Raw genomic sequence first — 25,173 nt, 5'->3', positions numbered from 1 at the left:
GCTCCTTGGAGAAATGGTATATTGCAGGTCAGAGGCAGGAAATGTGTAAGATTAGCCCAAACACTTGCTTATAGTAGATAGCAAGAAAGCTACTGAAGACTAATGGAAGAGTTAAAAGGACTCCAGAGCCAACATGAACAGGCTCCAACTGGCCAAAGACAGGAAAATTTAAACATGAATAAAAATCACTGCAATTAATTAAAACACATCAAATATGTGGTTTTTGGGAGGTTTTTTTCTGTTTTTTAGAGGCAGGGTCTCACTGGCAACCCAGGCTAGAGTGCAATGGCATGATTACAGCTCACTGCAACCTTAACTTCTGGACTCAAGTGATTCTCCCACCTCAGCCTCCTGAGAAGCTAGAGCTCCAGGCATGTGCCGCCATGCCTAGCTAATTGTTTTATTTCTTGTAGAGATGAGGTCTCCCTATGTTGCTCAGGCTAGTCTTGAACTCCTAGCCCTAACTGATCTTCCCGCCGCAGCCTCTCAAAGCACTGGGATTACAGGCATGAGCCACCACGCCCAGCCTCAGATATGCTTAAATCCATGAGTTCATCACGGTACTCACACCAACAAAAACGGACCAACTATGATGATGATAAATATACATATCCAAGAAGCTCAACAAACTCCAAAAGCAGGATAAACTCAAAGATATCCATGTCAAGACACATTGTGGACCTCAAAAAGAGCAGAAATTCTGAAAGCAGCAAGAGAGAAGAGACTCATCTGGTTCAAGGGGATCCTCATTAGATCATTTAGATTACCAGCGTATTTTTCATCAGAAACCATTAGAAGCCAGAAGTCAGTGGGACGACATTTAAAGTGCTAACAGAAAGAGGGGGAAAAAAATCTGTCAGCCAAGAATTCTATATGCAGCAAAAAATCCCTCCAAAAATACGGAGAACCTAAGATATTTCCAAATAAGCAAAAGCAGAAAGAAGTTCATTTCCTGCAGACCTGCCCGACATGAAATGCTGAGAGAGTTCTTCCAGCAAAAACGATAAAACACTGAACAGTAACTCAACATGGTAAGAAGAAATAAAGAATATGAGTGAAGGTAACTAATGAGATAACAGAAAAGTCAGTGGTAATGTACTTTAGGTTTATAATTAATTTTTTGATATGATGTAAAAGATAAAGGCATAAAACAGTAATTTTAGGCTGGGCATGGTGGCTCACGCCCATAATCCCAGCACTTTGGGACGCCAAGGCAGGCAGATCAACTGAGGTCGGGAGGTTGAGAACAGCCTGACCAACATGGAGAAACCCCATCTCTACTAAAAATACAAAATTAGCCAGGCGTGGTGGCGCATGCCTGTAATCCCAGCTACTCCAGAGGCTAAGGCAGGAGAATCACTTGAACCCAGGAGGCGGAGTTTGCGGTGAGCCAAGATTGCACCATTGCATTCCAGCCTGGGCAACAAGAGCGAAACTTCGTCTCAAAAACAAAAAATCCCAAAAAACAGTAATTTTAAATTTATATTAATAAGCACACAATATATACAGATGTGATCTATGACAACAATAACACAAAGGAAGAACAGCAGAGTGTTTGCATACTTCTGAAACCAAATTATTTGCAATACGTTATTATAAATTTAAGATGGCTATTTTAATCCCCAAGGTAACCATTTAAAAAATACTTATAGGCTGGGCACAGTGGCTTACACCTGTAATCCCAGCACTTTGGGAGGCCAAGGCGGGATGATCACAAGGTCAGGAGTTTGAGACCATCCTGCCTAACACGGTGAAACCCCGTCTCTACTAAAAATACAAAAAACTTAGCCAGGCGTGGTGGTGCACGCCTGTAGTCCCAGGTACTTGGGAGGCTGAGGCAGGAGAATGGCGGGAACCCAGGAGGCGGAGCTTGCAGTGAGCCAAGATGGCGCCGCTCACTCCAGCCTGGGCGACAGAGCGAGACTCCGTCTCAAAAAAAAAACAAAAAAACAATTTTTAAAATACATAGAAAAGAAGGAAATCAAATGGTACACTAGAGAAAAATTTAATATAAAAAGCAATAATAAAAGAAACAGAAATGGTTGGCTGGGCGCAGTGGCTCACGCCTGTAATCCCAGCACTTTGGGAGGCCAAGGAGAATGGATCACGAGGTCCATCCCGGCTAACACAGTGAAACCCCGTCTCTACTAAAACTACAAAAAACTTAGCCAGACGTGGTGGCGGCGCCTGTGGTCCCGGCTACTCGGGAGGCTGAGGCAGGAGAATTGCGTGAACTAGGGAGGTGGAGGTTGCAGTGAGCCGAGATTGCACCACTGCACTCCACCTGGGCAACAAGCGAGACACTGTCTCAAAAGAAATGGAAAGGAAAAAACGTAAGACATGCACAAAACAGCAAAATGGCAGAGGTAAATCCTTATGAAGACTTACCTTAGATATAAATGTTTTAAATTATAATAAAAGATACACTGGCAGACTGAATTTTTAAAAACACTATCCATCTATATGCTGTCTACAAAAGATTCACTTCAGGGCCAGGCAACATGGTTTACACCTGTAATCCCAACACTTTGGGAGCCCAAAGCAGGAGGATCACCTAAGCCTAGGAGTTTGAGACCAACCTGGGCAACAAAGCGACATCCCATCTCAATTTAAAGAAAAAGATTCACTTCAGATACAAAGATATAGAATAGCTGAGTACTATTTTCTGCTAGGATAGAAAACCTAATATACGCAAATATTAACCAAACGAGAACTGGAGTGGCTATACTAATCAGAAATTAAATTTAAATCAAAAAAGGTTATAAGAGACAAAGGACATTATATATTGATGAAAGGTTCATTCTAGCAAGAAGATACAGCAGTTCCAAACATAGATACCTAACAACTAAGCCCCAAAATATATTAAAGCAAAAATTACCAGAATTAAAAGGAGAGAGAGAGAGACACAAAACTCTATGATAAGAGCTGGAGACTTCATTATACCCTTTCAAAAATGGATAGAACCACCAAACAGAAGATCAGTAAGGAAACGGAAGGGGCTTAAACAACACCATCAACTACCATCAACTACTTAGACCTAAAAGACACAGACATACAACAGACCTCTACAGGGACGAAAATTCTGACACACGCTGTAACACAGAACCATGAGGACATCACACTACCTGAAAACAGCCAATCACAAAAAGACAAATACTGCAGGATTCCACCTATATGAAATATCTAAAGTAGTCAAATTTCATAAACAGAAAGTAAAATGGTGGTTACCAGGGGTTGGAGGAAGAGATAATTGGGGAACTGTTGTTTAGTAGGTAGAGTTTTGGTTTTACAAAATAAAAAAGGTCTAGAGCTCTCCTGTGTGACAATGTGAATATATCTAACAATATTGAGCTGAACACTTAAAAGTGGTGAAAATAGTAATTTTATGGTTTTTTTACAATTTAAAATAAAAAATAAAGTACCATTTCACACGCAATAGGATTGCTATATTTTTTTTTTTTTTGAGGTGGGTCTCGCTCTGTCGCCAGGCTAAGAGTGCAGTGGCACAATCCTGGTTCACGGCAACCTCCGCCTCCCGGGTTCAAGTGATTCTCCTGCCTCAGCCTGCCAAGTACCGGGACTACAGGCACGCGCCACCACGTCTGTTGATTTTTGTATTTTTAGTAGAGACAGGGTTTCACCACGTTGGGCAGGATGGTCTCGATCCCTTGACCTTGTGATCCACCCACCTCGGCCTCCCAAAGTGCTGGGATTACAGGCATGAGCCACTGCACCCAGCACAGGATTGCTATTTTTCTAAAAAAGGAGGTCAGGCGTGGTGGCTCACACCTGTAATCCCAATGCTTTGGAAGGCCAAAGTGAAAGAATCAATTGTGGCCAGGAGTTCAAGACCAGCCTGGGCAATATAGCAAGACTCCAGCTATACATACATACATACATACATAAATTTTAAAAATGGAGGAAAAAGTTTTTTAAAAAGAGAAAAGAAGAGAAGTGCTGATAAAGACCTTCGGAAATTGGAACGCTTGTGTACTGCTGGTAAAAACGTAAATGGTACCACACCGTGGAAAACAGTTTAATGGTTCCCCAAAGTTACATGTGGATATTAATCTATGGCCTATCAATTTCACTGAGATACAAACCCAAAATAACTGAAAGCAATGACTCAAGTAGATACTTGTACAACAATGATCACGGAAGCATTTTCACAACGGTCAAAGGGTAAAAACAACCTAAGTGTCCAACAAAAATTGAATGGATAAATAAAATGTTGATAAACATATACAGGGGAATATTATACAGCTTTAACAATGAATAAAATTCTGATACATACTACAACATAGATGAACTCTGAAAACATGCTAAGTGAAGCAGGCCAGACACAAAAGGACAAATATTGTGATTCCATTCATGAGGTAGTTCGATACAAAACGTAGAACAGAAGTTACCAGGGGCTTGAGGGAGGGGAGACAAGGAATGCTAATGAATATGGTTGCTATTTGGGATGATGAAAATATTCTGGATAATGTTGATTTTTACAAGAAATTGTGAAGGTACTTAATGTCACAAAATTGTGGACCCTTAAAAATGGTTTAAAAAAAAAAAAAGGTCAATTTTATGTTACTATATTTTACTGTTTTTTTTTTTTTTTTTTTTTTTAGAAAAGACAAGACACCATATGGGGGAAAAAACACCAAAAACAATGATATCCTATGAAAAGAAAATTTTTGTCATCTCGTAATAAAATGAAGGCAAAGAGCTCCTACAATCAATGAGATAAACCAACAATCAAATAGAATAAAGGACAAAAAATAAACACAGTTCACATACACAAAAAATCACTCTTAAATATGTATCTACAAAAATACTACTTAAATTCTGAAAGGCCACCACTTTTATATTAACAAAGGCCCACCAAGTCTTAACAATATCCCATGTAGCAAGACTCCCATTCTGTTAACTGGTACAGTCTCTATAGAGGGCAACTAAAAAAATATTTCTTTGACCAAGCAATTCCACGTGTAGGCATCCATTCAACAGATACATTATCTCATATTTTAAAGAACAGACCAGGCACAGTGGCTCACGCCTGTAATCCCAGCACTTTGGGAGGCCGAGGAGGGTGGATCATGAGGTCAGGAGTTAGAGACCAGCCTGGCCAACGTGGTGAAACCCCATCTCTACTAAAAACACAAAAATTAGCCGGGTGTGGTGGTGGGCACCTGTAATCCCAGCTACTCAGGAGGCTGAGGCAGGAGAATTGCTTGAACCCAGAAGGAAGAGATTGCAGAGAGCCGAGATCGCACCACTGCACTCCAGCCTAGGTAACAGAGTAAGACTCCATCTCAAATAAATAAATAAATAAATAAATAAATAAATAAATAAATAAACATAGAAGGATATTCATGGTAAAATCAAAACATTTAAACAATCCAAATATCTCTTAACACAAATGGATAAAATGATGACAAAGACATACAACAAAATACTATGCAGCGCTTCGAAACAATGAAGCCACTCTAAATGAATTTACATGCTAATAAGGATCAACCACACATATAAATTAAGTATAAACAGCAAGGTACAGAACAATGCATAAATGCACCACACACAGCATCTCTGGATAAATGCCCAAGAAAATGACAAGAGTGGTTTGCCTCTAGGGAAGAAAATTGTGTAGATGAATCAGAAGGAAGAAAAGTGAGTTTTCCTTCTCACTGTTTATCCTCTTCTACCTTTTAAAGTCGGTATCATATGCAAATATACTAGAATTTGATTAGGGTTTCACTGAATTTAAGAGATTAATCCAGAGACAAATTAAACTTTTTTACATTACAGAAGTCTTCCCATTCAGACACTGGCACATCTTTCCATGTAAAGTTTTCTTATACGCCCTATGGTAAGGGTGTCCAACCTTTTGGCTTCCCTGGGCCACACTGAAAGAACCTGTCTTGGGCCACACATAAAATACGCTCACATTAATGATAACTGATGAGCAAACAACAACAAAAATTGCAAAAAAAAAAAACTCACAATGTTTTAAGAAGGTATACAAATTTGTGTTGAGCCACATTCAAAGACCTCTAGGCAGCTTGGGACCTGTGGGTCGCAGGCTGGATAAGCTCGCCCTATGGTATTGTGTTGGGTTTTTTTTCTGTTTGTTTGTTTTTTGAGATTAAGTCTTGCTCTGTCACCCATCCTGGAGTGCAGTGGCGTGATCCTGGATCACTGCAACCTCTGCCTCCCGAGTTCAGGCAATTCTTCTGCCTCACTCTCTTGAGTAGCTGGGACTACAAGCATGTGCCACCACGCCCAGCTAATTTTTGTATTTTTAGTAGAAATGGGGTTTCACCATGTTGGCCAGGCTGGTCTTGAACTCTTGACCTCAGGAGATTCACCTGCCTCGGCCTCCCAAAGTGCTGGGATTACAGGCAGGAGCCACCACGCCTGGCCCCCCTACGGTATTGTTTTACAGTTTCCTTCATTAAAGTCTTGCATACTTCTTGTTACAGTTATTCCTATTTCTTGCAATAATAAAATGGATTTCTCCATTACATGAAAAAATTTACATAGCAAAAAAACTTGTAGCTGGACGCGGTGGCTAACGCCTGTAATCTTTATTAGATACCTAAAACAAAGCTAGTCTGGCTTTAGAAGATGATAGGAACCATTTAACTCAAGTACTCAGCTACTAAAAATCCATTCAAGGGTTATGACACAGTCTAAACAAAAATTCCTTTGATCTAATAAACAAATGAATAAAACAATTATTTCATTCAGAGATCTCTAGCGTGTAGAATTTCTAGAGGTAAGAAAAAATTTCTTCTCTCCCATAGGACCAAAATTTAACTACAAGGTACTTTCAAGTAATTTTAACTTCCTTTGGGAATCTCATCCATTCCCATGATTTAAAATAATACCGTAATACCCCTAAACTCCTTACTTTATCTCAATCAAGATGTTTCAAAACTCCAAACTGCCTACTCTCTACATCTAGGTTGGTTTTTTTTTTTTTTAAACTTGCTCTATCCCCTTTTATCTGTACCTCTTCCAGTTTTTGTCATTTCACCATGTTTTGTGTCTAGTGACTCAATAATACAAACCCGGAGGTCATCCTTAATTCTTTCTCCTTTCTTCCCCTACAGACTGCCATCATCAAGTGTTTATCCTACTCCAAAATAAATCTCAAAATTGTTCACTTTTACCCATCTCTACTACTATCCTTCTTGCCCGAGAAGTCCATCATTTTTCTGCTGGGATACTGACATTACGTACGATATTCCCCAGAATATCTAAAGATCTTCTTAAAAATGAATCGGCCGGGCATGGTGACTCACGCCTGTAATCTCAACACCTTGTGAGGCTGAGGCAGGCAGATCACCTGAGAGCAGGAGTTCAAGACCAGCCTGACCAACATGGAGAAACCCCGCCTCTACTAAAAATACAAAATTAACCTGGTGTGGTGGCGCATGCCTGTAATCCCAGTTACCTGGGAGGCTGAGACAGGAGAATCACTTGAACCCCAGAGGCGGAGGTTGTAGTAAGCCAAGATCACACCATTGCACTCCAGCCTGGGCAACAAGAGCGAAACTCCATCTCAAAAAAAAATAAATATATAAACTAAAAATGAAATCAGACTGCAACATTCACTTCTTACATGGCTTTTCAGTATACTTAGCAGAAAGCTTACAATTCCTCCCCTTACCTGTATGTAATATTTCTGTCTGATTTGATCCCTACCTACAATCTAGGTTCACTTTCAGCCCTACTTTTCCCCACCTTGCTCATTAAGCTTCAGCTAAACTAAACTAAGCCTTCCTTCAGGCTGTGGAAGAGTTCAAGCTCCTCACCTCAGGATCTTCCTCTGCCTGAAAGACTCCTTTTCACGCTTCCATCTATTCTCTGCTTAAATGTCACTCTCTCAAAGAAAGATTCTCCTGTGTCAACCATCCACTAATCCATCGCTGGTCTCAATTAGGTGTCTCCTGCTGCACTCAGATCATACTCATTTCCTCAGCTGCATTTATCCAATTTGCAGTTATGTTTGTTGATCTGTAATCTGTAACCCCCAGAAGACTGCATGGTCCATGAAGGCAAAGACCTACGCTCTTATTGCCTCTTACTGTATCCTTGAACTTAATAAGAGCCTGGCCAATAAATATTTACTGAATGAATATTTCTCTTTAACAAATAACCTTTCTGGGATTTGAAGATGCCTGTTTTGCGGGGTGTGGGGGACGGGTTTTTCACTTCTCCCTGACCCACAGTGAATTCTGGCGCTCTCTCTTCTTGTGTGCATAGGACAATCACTTCACCCCCAAGCCCATTTCCCTGTTATAAAATGGAAAATTAGAATAACTCCCTCAAAAAATGAAACAAGCTAAAACATAATTATCTCTATCCTTTGTCATTGGTCCTAATTTTTTTTACTTCTATATTCATCTACGTAAGTACAGTTAGTAGTAACATGACCTGATTTTAGTTCCTAATGAAAGGTTATCATACCCTATCCCTGTGATCCCCTTTACCAGAGAAGTTAAATAAACCCATACTTCCTCCTCCAAACATAGTTTAAAAACTACAACTGCACAAATAAACTTCAACTACACACGTTAATTTGGAAACAAATCATCAAACATTCATTTATTATTATGACCACTTGTTGGTATTCCAAATCTATGATCTAGTGTAACGACTGTTTTCCATAACAAATTTCCCGTAACGTTTAAACAGATGGAGTAGAGGGCTTTTAAAAAAAACATTACCTTCTTTACGTGACTTCAAATGTTCCATGATTAAGACCTCATCTAACCTAAAGAAACAACAATACTTGCATCAATAAGCAAATGAGACCACAGATCCAATAAGGTAGACTTCAGGTACTAAGAATCTATTTCTCTAATACAGACTATTACTAAGTAAAAATCTCTTGCCTCTGTTTCATAAGACTCAAAACTCTTTTTTAACCAGCATTTTTTTCTTGATATGTTCAAATGTTTCACTGATTGCTTTAAAAAAGAAAAAACAAAGTGAAAGGCATACACAGCATGGAGCATAAGAATTTCCTTATTAGACAAATCTCAGAAAATAAAAAATCTTATCACTTACAATAGCTTTTATTTTTTAAATTATCTAGTAAATAAAGTGAGCCTGAAGCAAAGAAGGCAACCCTCAACAAATCTTAATTAAAGAAGGCAGTCCTCAATAGTCTATTTTGCTGATCTCTTTTATTCAATCCCTTCCTTCATACCTTGAGTTATACTTTTGCCTCTAAATTTCATCATACATCTCACACTATAACTACCAATTATGAAAAACATGCTTGACAGCACTCTCATCACAAGTTCCTTGAAAAGACCTTCTACTATATTATGATCCCATTTTGCAGTTGAGTAAATTACTCTGTACAATCAAGTAAATCTCCTATGGCATACAGCTGTAGGTGGCACACACAAAGTTTGTACCTAAAAAGTTCACATACCTTTCATTATACCACATTATCTTCCCATCTGCTAGAACTAAGACTAGTGAACTGGGTCTAATAAACTGACCACTAGAATTCAAACAATCAGCTAAAGACTTCTGCAACTTAAGGACAGGGAAAGGAAAACAAGGATGTCAGACTTTGATGTATGCCCATTGTTGATAGGAACAGTATATATGCAAATTATTAGTGTGATGACCAGATGGAAAATCATAAGAATACATTTTAAAGTTTAAACACTGGTCTCAAGGAGAATGGAATTAGGCGGGAATTCTCATTTTCTATGTCACATATATTTTTTACTGCCTAAAGATTTTAAGGGAATGTTTTATTTTTATAACCAAAATATTAAGAAATGTCCTTTTTGATATGCATATATTCATTCACTTCTGTTTACTACCTATTACACTTTGTTTTACATTTTGTTTATATTTACTCACTTACATGACTCTCTAAACTGAACAGTGAGAACTTACATGAAAAACACACATAACACACTTCCTACTTAATTTTTTATTTTTAAGGGTTAAGTCCAGGCTTAATTTTTATTTTATTTCACATGCCAACAGAAATTTCTCAAGTTTTTGCAAAATAAGCAATGTCATCAGACTGAGCTTTAGGAAAAATTAATCTAGCTACACTGGAATCAAGAATAGGAAGAGCCGGGCGCGGTGGCTCAAGCCTGTAATCCCAGCACTTTGGGAGGCCGAGGCGGGTGGATCACGAGGTCAGGAGATCGAGACTATCCTGGCTAACATGGTGAAACCCCGTCTCTACTAAAAATACAAAAAAACTAACCGGGCGTGGTGGCGGGCGCCTGTAGTCTCAGCTACTTGGGAGGCTGAGGCGGGAGAATGGCGTGAACCCGGGAGGCGGAGCTTGCAGTGAGCCGAGATCACGCCACTGCACTCCAGCCTGGGAGACACAGCAAGACTCCGTCTCAAAAAAAAAAAAAAAGAATAGGAAGAAACTGCCTTGTAAATAATTCCGTTTTCTAACAGACTAAGGTGAAAGTTAAAAGCAAAATAAGAGAGAGCTAAAGATGACAGTAAAGGACACTTAAAGGTCTCAACATTAGAAAGTCTAGTGAGGGGAGGCCGGGCGCGCTGGCTCACGCCTGTGTTCCCAGCACTTTGGGAGGCCGAGGTGGGCAGATCACCTGAGGTCAGGAGTTCAAGACCAGCCTAGCTAACAAGGTTAAACCCCGTTTCTACTGAAAACACAAAAAAAATTAGCCAGGCGTGGTGGCGTGCACCTGTAATCCCAGCTACTCGAGAGGCTGAGGCAGGAGAATCGCTTGAACCTGGGAAATGGAAGTTGCAGTGGACCAAGATCACACCATTGTGCTCCAGCTTGAGCAAGAAGAGTAAAACTGAAAAAAAAAGAAAGTCTAGCGAGGGAAAGTGAAGGAGGTGGTCATAACTATGAGACCACACTAAGCCCCGGAGGTAAAAATTTTAAATGTTACAGAATTAAGACCAAAAGAAACAGTTAAAAGATTTGGCAATTAGGTAGCCAGTGACCTCAAAAGAGCAGATTTGTTATATTGTTGATAGTGCAGATCAGACAGTGGATTTCTTTCTAAAAGTATAGGGAAAAGAAGAAATCATTAGAAAAAGATGCAGAGATTCTGGAGGATAAACCATTTTTATCTCGATGGAAGATAAAGCACTGCAGACCAATGAAAAAGCCAGAAGAGGGAAGTTGGTGAAGAGAAAGAAACTCTTCTAGTCATTACCAGATGAGCACACAGTAAGTTTACCATACCAGGTGGTGGCAGCAAATTCATTATGTTTGGTCCATACAAACAGACAGTTTAAGAATTGTAGCTGCTATTAACTGAGCACCTACTATGCCAGCTGCATACCCTGTATTATTTTTAGCCCTCACCTCGACAATCTCAGGAAACCAGGCATTACCATACTCATTTGTTAACTGACTGAACTACAGCTCAGAGGTTACATGACTTGCCTGATATCACAAACTGGTAAATACTGGAGCAAAATTGTTTTTAATAGTTATATTAAAGCATAATATACATGTAGTAAAATTTACTTAAGTGAAGGGTTTGACAAATGTATTAAATGTATATACTTATGCAACAATCACCACAATCCAGTTTTATAGAACACTCTATTACCCCGAAACTCCCTTCATGAGCAGGGCAGATTTAAGCCTGAATCTGTATGACTCCAACTCATGTCATGCTACAATGAGAAAAATGGCTTTTTTTGGCAGAATATCTGCAAAATTAAGTCGCTATCCTTCCAATCTTCTGTTAGTACTCACTAGTTCCCTTTTCATGTGAGGCCCTTATATATCTCTATAACCACACTCACATATCATGATCTCACCAAATACACAGGTTTATTATAATTTGGAAACATACCCCCTAAAAGCAAAGTATAATCAGACTTTTATATAGGATGCTATTAGATACTGCGATCCTTTTTTTAAAAAAAATGCAAAAGGAGTTAGGAAAAGGAAGACAAATGAACAGGTAAGTCCAGAAGAAAGACTGAATGAAAAGAGAAGAGTAAGGTCCTTAAAAAAAGGACAATGTGATATACAAATAAAGAGAACATGAAATAACAGAAGTCAGGAGTCTGTGTCATGGAAGAGAGACTAACTGGAACAGAAGCTTCTCTTCTATAAGCAACGTAAAACCGTACAGAGACACAGGATGGAATGACTTCCCCGGCAGGAGTTAACACTTATTTGGCTAAGAAACAGGACTATACAATATTAAGACAGACAGGCCGGGCGCGGTGGCTCAACCCTGTAATCCCAGCACTTTGGGAGGCTGAGGCGGGCGGATCACTGGGTCAGGAGATCGAGACTATCCTGGCTAACACAGTGAAACCCCGTCTCTACTAAAAAATACAAAAAACTAGCCGGGCGCGGTGGCAAGCGCCTATAGCCCCAGCTACTCGGGAGGTTGAGGCAGGAGAATGGTGTGAACCCGGAAGGCGGAGCTTGCAGTGAGCTGAGATCCGGCCACTGCACTCCAGCCTGGGAGACAGAGCGAAACTCCGCCTCAAAAAAAAAAAAAAAAAAAAAAAAATCAAAATAAAGTGAGACAATATTCATAGTAAAGTTATAAAGCTAAAACTTGTTAAATTTTTATAATAATGATTTTCCTATAACTAATTAAAACAAGTGCAAATTTTTCATTATGTAAAAAAACAAGCAGGTTGGGCACGGTGGCTCACGCCCATAATCCCAGCACTTTAGGAGGCCAAGGCAGGCAGATCACTTGAGGTTGGGAGTTCAAGACCAGCCTGACCAAAATGGAGAAAACCCGTCTCTACTAAAAATACAAAATTAGCCCACCGTGGTGGCGCATGCCTGTAATCCCAGCTACTCAGGAGGGTGAGGCAGGACAATCGCTTGAACCCGGGAGGTGGAGGCTGCGGTGAGCCCTGATTGTGCCACTGCACTCCAGCCTAGGCAACAAGAGCAAACCTCTGTATCCAAAAAAAAAAAAAAAAGAATTATAGACATAAAAGAATTCAGGCCTAGGCAGTGGTTCACACCTGTAATCCCAGCACTTTGGGAGGCTGAGGCGGGTAGATCCCCTGAGGTTGGGAGTTCAAGACCAGCCTCACCAACATGGAGAAACCCCATCTCTACTAAAAATACAAAATTAGCCAGGCGGGCAGCTCATGCCTGCAATCCCAGCTACTCGGGAGGCTGAGGCACGAGAACCACTTGAACCTGGGAGGCAGAGGTTGCGTTGAGCTGAGATTGCACCATTGCACTCCAAAGCCTGGGCAACAAGAGAGAAACTCCGTCTCAAAAATAAAAAAAAAAAAAACAAGAAGCAAATATAGAATTATATAAGAATTCAGGCCTGGTGCGGTGGCTCACACCTATAATCCCAGCACTTTGGCAGGCCCAGGCAGGTGGATTACTTGAATTCAGGAGTTCAAAACCAGCTGGCCAACATGGTGAAACCCTGTATCTACTAAAAATACAAAAATTAGCCAGGCGTGGTGGTGCACACTTGTAATCCCAGCTACGCAGGAGGCTGAGGCAGGAGAATTGCTTGAAATTGAACTCAGGAGGTGGAGGTTGCAGTGAGCTGAGATCATGCTACTGCACTCTGGTCTAGGCCACAGAGCAAGACTCCATTTCAAAAAAAAAAAAAAAAAAAAAAAGAATTCAGATACCATATCAGAGCCAGAAATAATTAAAATGATTAAAATAAGATATGACAAGCCTGGAACGAAAAAAAGTACAAATCTAAACAGGAGGATAAACTAAAATTTTCATTTAACTTATATTTTCACTTCCACCCAAACCTTTCCTTAGTTCTATAGAACTAGAAACAAAATTCACTAAGTCTAGATGAAATGCTCTTCCAAGCAGAGCCAAAGAAACTACCAGCCCACAATTAACAGAACACATCTTTTATGACTATTTAATATATAACAGGTGTTGTAATATCCAATTTGTTGAATCAGTCCCCTGATTATTACCCTGAACATTCTGTCTAGTCCAACTTGATATTCCAAGAAACACTACTCTGCCTATGCAAAAGACATACCTCTTTGGAAGGAATGATTATAAAACTATTCCAGTATTAGAAGAAAAAGTCGTTTTTTAATGTTAAGTAACAAAACCCAAAAATTTAGTTGTCAATTCTTACACTAGTAAGTCCAGAGACGGTATCTAGGTGACTATGGCAGAGAGTAATATATACATGCATTGCTATAAAGTAAAAAGAATTTGTCTCACTGTATTATAGTCACATTTTACAAATATTATTCTGTCTGCAACTTCTAACTGTGCATCCCAATGTTACTTAAAATAGCTATGTATTTTTCTTATCCAATCTAAATGCATGGTTAGAGAGAAATAAGTTTAATGCAAAACACTAGAGAGAAAAAAAAAATCTGGAACCCTCTGGAAAAGAGAGAAAAACCTAATCCTTGGCAGCCTATTGACATTAAAGAGAAGGGTGTAAATTAAGAATAAACAAAAACAAGACGATAACTTATATTAATAAAATATAAGTGCACGAAAGTTTAAAAAACCCAACCTACTGGCTAGGCATGGTGGCTTACACCTATAATCCTAACACTTTGGGAGGCCAAGGTAGGAAGATCGCTTGAGTCCAGGAGTCCAGGAGACAACAAAGCGGGTCCCTGTCTCTACAAAAAACCGACCTATTAAACATGCATTACCTATTTCTGTGAATAATCAGTTTACTCTTTTTTTTTTTGACAGTCTCTCACTCTATCGCCCAGGCTGGAATGCAGTGGTGCAATCTTGGCTCACTGCAAACTCCACCTCCCAGTTTCAAGTGATTCTCCTACCTCAGCCTCCTGAGTAGCTGGCATTACAGATGCCCACCACCATGCCTGGCTAATCTTTGTATTTTTAGTAGAGAGAGGGTTTTACCACGTTGGCCAGGTTGGTCTCGAACTCCTGACCTCAGGTGATCCACCCACCTCAGTCTCCCAAAGCTGGGATTACAGGCGTGAGCCACTGAGCTCGGCCAACCAGTTTACTCTTACGTCATTTCTTGAAATAGCAAACACGAATACTTACAGAACACTAATCAAATCAGTAAAAATAAAACTCAACAGCTATACCCTTCTTTCAAATTAAAGAGCATTAATTTTTCTTAAAATTTATTACTTCTAATTTTCAATGGACTGTTATAAAGTTAAAAATAAAACAGTACTAAGAGCAAATCCCAAAGTCATACTAATCAAGTGATTCTGCTAACCTCTCTGCACATCATTTTTTAAATTCTTTAATAAAAAGTTTAAAAATGTTTACGAAAACTCATTCTGCAGCTCCACAGAAGTGCTTCAAGTACTGTGTAAAGCTCAATTCAAAAAAAATTAATATATCTTAAAATATGCACGAAAACAACAGATATGTTCAAATGTGTTATAATCCAACACATTTTAAAATGATGAACTCATCTTGTTGCCAAGCATTTGGTGATGACCATAAAGATCCTTTTCATATGTCTATTTTAGTAAAAGACATCTAAGACTACAAAGTGACTTCATTTAAAAAACCAGGTTGCAAATATAAAAATGGGCAACTCCAACTACATAAAAAATTCTTGCTGATATACAACCAAAATAAAATATGAAAATAAGCTGCAACTGTTACTCAGATTGCTGCACTCAAATTCAAGGATTTATCCAACAGCAATTTTTCTCATTGACAGCTTTGTAAGTCTTATATATTGGAGACCTGCATTAGAACTTTTTGATCTGGGGCCGGGCGCGGTGGCTCAAGCCTGTAACCCCAGCATTTTGGGAGGCCGAGACGGGCGGATCACGAGGTCAGGAGATCGAGACCATCCTGGCTGACACGGTGAAACCCCGTCTCTACTAAAAAATACAAAAAACTAGCCGGGCGAGGTGGCGGGCGCCTGTAGTCCCAGCTACTCGGGAGGCTGAGGCAGGAGAATGGCGTGAACCCGGGAGGCGGAGCTTGCAGTGAGCTGAGATCCGGCCACTGCACTCCAGCCTGGGCGGCAGAGCGAGACTCCGTCTCAAAAAAAAAAAAAAAAAAAGAACTTTTTGATCTGAATACTTCAAAAGTCCTGTTCACTTCTGCGCTTTGACAGGTATATAAGAAAATTAACCAACTGATGTTTTTAAAGGAGGAAAATGCAGGAAGTCAAAGCAATTTATTTCTTCCCTAAATTGAAATGCCCTACATAAAATACTATTTGCGAATCCAATGAGAGAAAACACTCGAGTTTGGGCTCTCCTTGCATTCGCTAAAAAAAAAAAAAAAATCACATGCAGGCCGGCACGGTGGCTCATGCCTGTAATCCCAACACTTTGGGAGGTTGAGGCGGGCGGATCACCGGAGCTCAGGAGTTCGAGACCAGTCTGGCCAACACGGCGAAACCTTGTCTCTACTGAAAATCCCCATCTCTACTAAAAATACAAAACTAGCCAGGTGTAGTGGCAAGTGCCTATAGTCCCAGCTACTTGGGAAGCTGAGGCAGGAGAATGCTTGAACCCGGGAGGCGGAGGTTGCAGCGAGCAGACATCGCGCCACTGCACTCCAGCCTGGATGACAGAGCAAGACTCCGTCTCAAAAAAAAGAGGCTGGGTGAGGTGGCTTACGCCTGTAATCCCAGCACTGTGGGAGGCTGAGGCAGGCGAATCACTTGAGGCCAGGAGTTCGAGATCAGCCTGACCAACATGATGAAATCCTGTTTCTACTAAAAATACAAAATTGGCCAGGCATGGTGGCGCGCACCTGTAATCCCAGCTACTTGGAAGGCTGAGGCACGAGAATCACCTGAACCCGGAGGCGGAGGTTGCAGTGAGCCAAGTTCGCGTCACTGCACTCCAGCCTGGGCAATAAGAGTGAAACTCCATCTCAAAAAAAAAACAAAAAACAAAAAACAAAAATCACACGCAACTTGAATAGCCCAGTCTTCTTATAATAAACGACATTTATTATGATGTATATATTAACAATATTGTCAAATGGGATGGAGACATATTAATGCTAGAGAGACAGAAAATATAACATTTCTAATGATACCACGCCTTTTAACACCAGAGTTTCAGCATTTCATACCTATTCTTCCCATCACATTAATACCAGAGCATCTGACTGAAGGTAAAGATTCACTTTGTCTCAAATGTATCAAGTTTGTACACCTCCGTACCTCAAACAAGGGCAAAATACAGTAAAACTGAAAAATAAAAGCTGCTGTTCAAAGGCAGTATAACCTCTCTATCCACACAGAAGTTAAAATGCTCATATGTCATACCTGAGTGATTCAGGGTTGTCTCACCACATGAAACACAAAAAGCCCAGCCCATGGAAAAGCAGGGACCACTTTGTATCTTTCTCCCAACAGTTTAAAAGGATAGGTGAGAGGGAATAGATATTATTAAGGATGCACCAAAGAAAGATGCCATAAATATTCAAAGTAGTTGTAACTGTCAAAATACTTTGTAAATAGATCTAAAAGCACTCACATATGTTCCTACTGTATAATAAAAGTATTTATTTAGTCAAGGCCAATTAAAAATCATCAGGTTATCTTCATCTTACTGTCTAGCACATAAGAGCATCACTAGTTGCTGTTTTTAAGTAAAGAAATGTTCAATTCTAAGCTAAATTGTTAAGCAAAACAAGAACCACATTCTGGTTATGTAAAAGCAGCACTGCTTCCAATTAGTATACATATATTGGCATCACAGAAAAGTACTGATTTTACATTTTTTATGTTCCTCGTCTCCAAATATCTATTAAACATAACCAATTATCAAGCTTCCCTTATCAACATAAGAACAAAGAAAAAAAATCCTAGAAAGGTAAATCTTTTGTGAAAATACGCAGCGATAAGCATCTTCCATCCATTTGAAAGATCTAACCTTGATTCACTATATTTGAATGATCTGACGCCTGAGATGAATTTCAAACTCTATATAGACAAGTTATAGTCATTCAAGTTAGCAGTACTTAGAAAACAATTACAGACTGTAAATTGTACAGACACATGGAAAAAGAGACTATGTTAATTCTGATCCAAACAGCCCATTAGTTTTGAAACAAGGCAGTATAAAAATCTAATTGATAACTGTGGTTATCAACATCACTGGGTTTTCATGATAATTAAATTACTTAATACATTAAAAATTAGTGCGGGCACGTATTGATAATTTTAGAATGTGAATGATGGGTACATGGAGAGTCAGTACACTATTCTTACACGTAAAATTTAAAGTTTCCATAAAAATAAAAAAAAAAACTTAGAATCGGGCTAGCATACAATAAGGGCTCAATACATGCCATTCGTATTACCCTGTGGGCTACTTGCTAAGATTAAAACAAAGTGTCCTGGACTGTGCCTAGAATGATGTATATTTAATACAAGTTACTATTCTCACATCATCCTTCACAATGTATATTCAGCAAACGCTTATCAATTAACTATTTTTTAAACCATGTGGACTGAATACTTAAGCGTAAATAACTCATCTCTGACTCTGACAGGGAGCTACAAGTTACAATATCAACTGTCAGTGGGCTCCAGAGATATAATGTATCCAGAGTGCTGACTTCAGATACTTTGTTTAGTTTCAATTGCCTGAAGGAAAATATGACTGGCTATCTTCATCTTCCTCTCCAGCACATTACATGGTTGCCTTAAAACCAACAAATAAAATAATTCTCAGGTAACACATTCAAAAACGATCGCTAAGTGAAAGATGATCAACACGGAAGACGGGGAACGAAGAAAGTAACTAGATCAGTACACTGGACTGATCAGCCTACTACTTGGTGAACAAGATAGCACTAGAGGAGTGGACTCCATCCCTTTCGTAAGCAAATAAATGAAAAAAGATCTAACAACTCACGAACCGTAAGTGTCAAAATTTGCGTTTCCAATAGGCATAAACAAAAATATAAATGATTATTTCTATGTTTCCAATTCCTTCAATCAATTAGCCATTGTTTAAGGAAGAAAAAATGTTAAGGTTGCATGCACAGCATTCAACAAGAAATAACTTTAATTCCCATTTTGGAACTCTAGAGGGCACCAGAAATATGCCCTCCTTCGCACCACCCCTCCTCCCCGGTAACGTGAGCAGCTGCAGAAGCCCGTCGTCTGGTTGCTGAGGTTGGTATTGCAGCAGCAGGAGCGATGTCTGCAGCGGTGGAAACAGCAGCGCCCACTCCCAGCTGCCTCACCAGCCATTACCCAGGCTTCGCCCTGGGGGCAGCTGCCACCCAAGGGAAAGCTCCTCCCCCTCAAAACAACTGGGAGGGCCAGGTCCCGTAGCTGAACCCCTACAACCTGACAATGTCCTCTATTAGCAACAAATTAGGGGCAAGGGACTCACAATGGGGGTGTTTTTTCCTCCTCACTTTCTGCCAAGGATGCACCGGACAGGGCTGAAGGCGATTCTTGGTCCTGGGACAGGAGGAGAAAAGAAAAATGTATCAAGAACACACAACCTGGTGGGAGAAACCAACCCTTTCTGCCAGAAGGAGGCAGAGAAGGGAATAAGAGGTCAAGGAGGTTCGGTTCTTCTATTATTACCCCACCACGCGCACAATAGCCCCCTCCTGCGTAAGTGGGGCAAAACAGCGCAAAATGGATATCTGGGGCCAGAACCCATGTGAAAGGCAAAATCTGGAAAGGAGGGGGCCTGAGGACACCGAGCCTGCTCCCGGGAAGGGAGGGGGGAAGGGAAAACGTTGCCTCGACGCCAGCAAGGGATTTGTATTCCCTCCTAAATTCGCCCACCCAGCGTCATCCCCGTCACTCCAAGTACCAATTCAGAGGTAAGGGGCGGCTCGCGTCACCGCTGGGCCGATATCGCCCACATTTGCCCCAAGCAGTTGCCCTGGGCCCGAGGTTTGCCCCCCCCTGCAGTCGGCGACCGGCAGCGCTGCCTCCCCGTCCGCCATTAGAGACCCAGCCAAACAATACGTGCGGAGCAAGAGCCGCGCAGCGCAGCGCCGAGGAAGAGAAGAGCGAAGGAGGGGACCCGGCGGGGCAGAGGCGGCAGCCCTCACCCCGAAAAACTTGGGGACCTCGGCTCCGGCGGACAGGGTGGGAGCGCGGCCCCGAGCGCGGAGACCCGGCCGGGGCGCCCCTCCCCCGCCCCCCGCAGGAGAGAAAGGAAAATGCCCCGCGACCTCCCCGGGCGGCCGGCACCCCCGCCCCGCCGTCCCGCCGCCCCGCCGGCCCCGCGACCCCCGCCGCTGGCGGCCGCCTCACCCAGCCCTCCCGGCCTCGCCCGCACTCTCCCAGCCCCTCGGGCCGCACGCGAAGGCGCCTGTGACATGAGCGCAGCCCCGAGCTGCCCCCGAGGCCCCGACGCGGCAGCGGCGACGGCGGCCGCGCCGCGGGGTATTAATCCCGGGTCGGTGGGAGGCTCCGGAGGCTGCCCTCACCCATCTCCGCCTCCCTAGTCGCCTCCGCCTCCGCCTCCTCCTCCGGAGGCTGCGCTGCTCCCAGCCACCCCCACTCTCGGCGGCCCCGGACTGGAAAGACAGCGGGGATAAGCCTCACCCGGTTCTGGCTGCGGCTCCGCGGAGCGAACCTCCCCTCCCCCGGCCCACCCCCCTTCGGCGACACGCACAACTCCGCTCGGTCCAGTCCCGGCTTTAGCGCTGGTGAGGAGGAGGAGGCGGAGGAGGCGGCGGCGCGGCCGAGCCCGGGGAGGCCCCGCCCTCCGCGCGCTCATTGGCTGACGGGGGAGGCGGGCCGGAGCGCCTCGGGCTTGCCCATTGGCTCCAACGGCAGTCCTTCAGGGCCCCCCCTCGGTGGGGTGGTCCGAAGGGCTGTCCGTCAGGTGCGGGCCACTCCCCCGGCCCTGCCGTTCCACTCCCGCCTCCGCCGGCCCTCGACTCCCGGCCGGGTCCCCTCCCCGCCGGTCCCCCGCCCCCACCCACCGGGTCTGCCAGGGTCAGGAGCCCGAGATTCGCTGCCCGCCGCACCGACCCCGCTTCGGCTCCTCAGGGCCCGGGGCTCTCTGGGACCTAGACAGTCCGGGAGACTCCGGCGGGGCCGCCTGCCCTCGCCCGAGCCTGGGCGCCCAGGCCGCGGCAGCGGCTCCCAACGCCCCTGCCCGAAGAGAGCCGCGGCCTCGATGCCCCATCGCCCTCCCTGTCCAGTTCCTTGAAGGCCCCTGCGAGGGGCGAGGCCGGGGAGGCGCTGGAGCGGGACCGAGTGGGCTTTCGGGGCCGCGGGCGAACTGGAGCCCTGACTGCGCTGGGGGCAGTGGAGGCCCTTCCACCCTCGCCGCGCCCCGTGGGGAATAGTCCCCCACCTCCCGCCATGGCTGCAGCAGGAGGAGACGACGTCCTCCATTTTGTCGGCACGACTGTGGGAACTTGGGACCCCCTAAAAACCAAACCCCGTGGGGCCGGGAAACTTGTCCCCGGGAAGCCCCGACTGGGCTCTGCCATTCGGCCAAGGGAACAGCCCCGGCTGCTGGCGTCTGCGTCCGCGGGGCCGTAGGGGACGGGCACGACGGTGGAGAGACCCAGACGCCGCTCCCCGCCTCCATCAACCAAGATGGAGGGAGCTGCGGGCTCCCCTGGAGCTGGGCTCCCGCCGGCTGGAGGGGCCGAGGCCCGCCCTGGGGCGTCCCTGAGCGCCGCCGTCCTGTGCTCCGCAGCCCGGGGCGCTGGCCCTGCCCAGGCCGCTCTACCGCCTGCCACCGTCTCCTGGTCCTCAACTGTTGATGGAGACTCCATGGAGGCTCCCTCCACAGCCCGCTCCATCGCGGGGCGCACTCGCTGCGGCCCCCGGGGGAGCGGAGTCAGGGACAGACGGCGACGGCGCCCGGGGAGGGCGGGCCCCACAGGCCACCTCCACGAGGGGTCTTCTCTTTTGTTCCTCGTCTACACCTACGTCTTCGGCGGACGTCATGGTGCTGAACCATTTCCAAGACTCACGTAAAGATGGAAGCGGTGCCGCTTGCTTCTCGCCCTGGCGGTTCTTAGTGGGATTACAACTGAGGGTGTTGGTTATTTTCCCACCCAAATGGATGGGCGACTTCTCAATTTCACCATCATCTGACACCATTGCCTATTAATAAACAGATGTATGGTAATACAGTTTCAAGTTCAACACGATATTGATGAACATGAAGTTTTCAGTGAAGTTAATCACCCATGAAAGACTGATGTTTAAACTAATAGACGCAACTGCACAGAGGAAATCTAGAAGAAGTTGAATTCAGTCACTCATTGAAAAATAAAGTAGGCTTTCCACCTTGTACTAAATACCTTGAATACACTGTTCTTTTCTATTGAAAAAAATTAATAAAATGTACTTGAACCAGCTTTTCAAAAAGTATCACTAATTTTTAGGAAACTTTTGTAACTACAATTTTTTAGTTTTAAATACACTAAAATAGCCTCAAGATTTTATATTACACAGTGCTGTTTTAGACTGAAAAACTATCATCACAACAGAAACATCACAACAAAAACAGCCACTATCATCAAAACAGACACATCCTCTACTACCAAATTGTAATAATTTGGTGAAAACTTGCACCATCCCTTTTCTGCTGCCAGCTCGTATTGCAGTAGCTTCAGCTCATTGAGTTTATATTTAGAAGAGTAAAGTAGACATACTTCCAAATAAGCTCTGTGATAAACTTAAATGATAGATTGGGTTGCCATGTACTGTTCAGTTGGAGCTCTATACTGCTACTAATTCTCTAGTGTTATTGCTGTTTTATATAACTAATGAGCACCTGTGCTAATTATGGTATTTATATGCACTTTTTTAGTTCATTCAGGTACATTTGTCCGTGAAACTGTTCATTGGTTTGCTAGTCTGATACCAGGGAGAATTTTTGTTGAGAATTTAGAACTGGGAAAAAAGTATTTGTCATAATGTTAAAAGCAGACTTAATTTTACATAAAAGTAATTTTAAAAATAAATGTTTGAATGTTCATAACAGCATTCATAATTTCCAACATCCCTAAAATGTCCATCAACTGATGAATGGATAAACAAAATGTGGTACATCCATACAATGGAATATTATTCAGACATAAAGAGGAGTGAAGTTCTGATATACGCTACAACATGGACAAACCTTAAAGACATTATGCTAAGTGAATAAACAAGACACAAAAGACCACTGAATATTTTATTCCATTTACAGGAAATGTCTAGAATAGGGAAATCTGTAAAGATAGAAAGTAGATTTTTTTTTTCTTTTTTTTTTTTTTTGAGACGGAGTCTCGCTCTGTCGCCCAGGCTGGAGTGCAGTGGCCGGATCTCAGCTCACTGCAAGCTCCGCCTCCCGGGTTTACGCCATTCTCCTGCCTCAGTCTCCCGAGTAGCTGGGACTACAGGCACCCACCACGCCCGGCTAATTTTTTGTATTTTTTTTAGTAGAGACGGGGTTTCACCGTGTTAGCCAGGATGGTCTCGATTTCCTTACCTCGTGATCCGCCCGTCTTGGCCTCCCAAAGTGCTGGGATTCCAGGCTTGAGCCACCGCGCCCGGCCGAGATAGAAAGTAGATTACTGGTGGCCCAGAACTGGAAAAGTGGGGAGTAGAAAATGGTAGCTAAAAGTTACGAGGTTTTTTGATGGAGTGACTCAAGTGTTCTAAAATTGACTGAAATGATTGCACAACTCTGAATGTACTAAAAACCTCTGAACAGGATACCTTAAATGAGTGAATTGCATGATATGTAAATTATATCTCAATAAATCCACAACTAAAACTGTGTGTGTGTGTGTATGAATCTATTCTGTACCTGTCAAAAAGCATACCGGACATCCAAGAGGCAACTGCAAGACATGAGCAAAAGACTCGTATTTCAAATATCTGGCCACTCAGAACCTCAGAAAGTTACCTTCTCTCTGAGTCCATTTCCTTATTTGTAAAATAAAGTAATAAAGAGTGGTTGTGACTGGGCATGGTGGCACCCGCCTGTAATCCCAGCTACTCGGGAGGCTGAGGCAGGAGAATCACTTGAACCCAGGAGGCAGAGGTTACAGTGAGCCGAGAGCACGCCACTGCACTCCAGCCTGGGCAACAGAGCAAGACTCCATCTCAAAAAAAAGAGTTGTTGTAAGGACCAAGTAACTGCTGTGAAAGTTATACAAAAGTGTTAGGTTTAATTGCATTTTGAAGACCAAGAGCTCACCATTTATTGAGATGTAGTATTACTGACTCTGGGCTCAGCTTAAAGAGCCAGACTGCCCCCATCTGAATTCTGGCATTACCCACAACTAGCAAGTGGCTAGATGCTTTTAGTCATGCGTAAGCTTCTCTAAGCCTCTGATCGGTTCATCATGTGTCAAATGTAGATAATAATTCCTCTTTCATAGAGTTTTTTAGGGGGTGAAACGAGCACACATGTATAAAAACTTGCACCTCGCACCTCACTTAATATAGACCTCAGTAAATTTTAGTTGTTTTTATCATTTATACTTGACTCAATGAAATATTAGAAAAAAATTATAATATTCTACTAGGACTATATTGATATCTCTACCACCAATACTATGCTACTGTATAATCCAAATAATAATAATAATAATTGCAGTAACTAAATCAAGCAGTCTTGGGGCTGGGCACAGTGGCTCATGTCTGTAATCCCAGCACTTTGGGAGGCCAAGGTAGGTGGATCACTTGAGATCAGGAGTTTGAGACCAGCCTGGCCAACATGGTAAAACCCCATCTCTACCAAAAAATACGAAACTTAGGGTGGTGCATGCCTGTAGCCCCAGCTACTCAGGAGGCTAAAGTGGGAGAATTGCTTGAACCAGGGAGGCAGAGGTTGTAGTGAGCTAAGATCGTGTCACTACACTCCAGCCTGGGCAAAAGAGTGAGACCCTGTTTCAAAATGAACAAAACAAAACAAAACAATATTTTAACAATGGAAACAGTGAATAAAATTTTCTATGAGAGAAGGAACAAAGACTGAAACCAGTTTAATATTACTTACTGATATATAAATAAAGTACAACTCGGTAGGATGCTTCTCATAGGATTCAAAAATAAGAATTTTAAATAAAAATTGTTAGTTTTAAGATGTTGACATTTATAATTTGCTTATACTGATGTTTGATATTATAGCAACCAAAAATCTATAATTTTCCTTCATAGTTGTGGAGAAAGGGTGAAGTTCCTTGGCCCTAGGATTCTTGGCTCCAGAATCCATGCCATTAACCACCTCATTATACGGCCTCTCTAGATAGCTTTGTCTTCATTCTTAAATTTTAACTCT

At 42.7% G+C, this 25,173-nt stretch overlaps 1 protein-coding gene across 7 annotated transcripts in view; it reads right to left on the bottom strand.

Moving 5' to 3' along the window:
• Positions 1-21,254, bottom strand: part of LOC105490285 (zinc finger MYM-type containing 2) — a 127,594-nt gene extending 106,340 nt beyond the window's left edge. For 2 of the 7 annotated variants that reach the window (XM_071081583.1, XM_011755773.3), the window contains exon 1: positions 19,297-19,367. The gene's annotated coding sequence lies outside the window, so the exon portion shown is untranslated. Of the gene's footprint in view, positions 1-8,726; positions 8,774-19,296; positions 19,368-20,356; positions 20,610-21,234 lie in introns of those variants that run through there. The other 5 variants (XM_011755768.3, XM_071081582.1, XM_071081584.1 and 2 more) reach the window with 5 other exon arrangements.
• Between the last annotated feature and the right edge of the window lie 3,919 nt (positions 21,255-25,173).

This window comes from Macaca nemestrina, chromosome 16, assembly GCF_043159975.1.
Source record: "Macaca nemestrina isolate mMacNem1 chromosome 16, mMacNem.hap1, whole genome shotgun sequence".
Classification (NCBI taxonomy): domain Eukaryota; kingdom Metazoa; phylum Chordata; class Mammalia; order Primates; family Cercopithecidae; genus Macaca; species Macaca nemestrina.
Note: the sequence above shows the minus strand (reverse complement) of the source record. Positions and strands in the feature narration are given on the sequence as shown.